Consider the following 1,161-nt stretch of genomic DNA (forward strand, 5'->3'; position numbering starts at 1 on the left):
ACATACTGCATCAATTACATCATGGCTACGTAGAAGAAGGATCCGGGTACTGAAATGACCAGCCTGCAGTCCAGATCTTCCACCCATGGAAAACATTTGGTGCACCATAAAAAGGAAGATGCGACAAAGAAGACCTAAGACAGATGAGCAACTAGAAGCCTGTATTAGACAAGAATGGGACAACATTCCTATTCCTAAACTTGAGCAACTTGTTGTAACGATCGTGCACCAGAGAGACAGGGAGAGGGAGAGATCCAATTGCAGGTAAGATTTATTAATCAAATAAGGGTATCCCAATAAACAGTCCAGGAAAACAAACAAAACAAAAGAGGGAGCAGGAAGGAAAGGAACGACAACTCTGAGGCCGAGAAGGCAAGGGTAAATCTCGGGAGACGAGAACACTGGTAACATGAAGGGTAAGGACTCCATACAAACAACAGGGAAAGACTGGTATGTATAAGGAGGCTAATGACAATAGATTGTCTGCACCTGGTGCAATTAACTGGAGTGCAATTACTGTGAAGACAGGACCAGACTAGAGGAATTCTAGTGCCTATGGTGAAGTGCCTAAGGGGAAGTGAGCCCACTAGTGGACACCCAGGGAAACAGAGACTAGACAGCGTGACACTTGTCTCCTCAGTTCCCAGATGTTTGCAGGCTGTTATAAAATGAAGAGGGGATGCCACACAGTGGGAAACATGGCCTTGTCCCAACTTTTTTGAGATGTGTTTATGCCATGAAATTCCTCAAAGATTTCTAGTGCCTATGGTGAAGTGCCTAAGGGGAAGTGAGCCCACTAGTGGACACCCAGGGAAACATTACCCCCATGACATTACCCCCTCCTCCTCAGAGCAGCTGCCAGATGCTCCACCCGAACCCAAGGGAAAACCAAACAGACAAAGAGACCAGGAGGGAGGTGGAGCGGCGGAGGACTAGGGGGAGGGATGGAGGACCAGGTAAAATGGGGAAAACATGGACAAGAGGACCAGGTAGAATGGGCAAACAGAAACAAGACAATCAGGTAAAATGGGGAAACAGAGACAAGAGAAGTGCAACACAAAACGGAGTCCAGGAGGGTGGTGGACCGGCGGAGGATCAGCGGGAGGGACGGAGGGCCAGGTCCTAGAGGGAAACAGAATGATAGACACAGACTAGAAACCC

This window comes from Carassius gibelio, chromosome A6 (assembly GCF_023724105.1).
Source record: "Carassius gibelio isolate Cgi1373 ecotype wild population from Czech Republic chromosome A6, carGib1.2-hapl.c, whole genome shotgun sequence".
In the NCBI taxonomy this organism is placed as follows: domain Eukaryota; kingdom Metazoa; phylum Chordata; class Actinopteri; order Cypriniformes; family Cyprinidae; genus Carassius; species Carassius gibelio.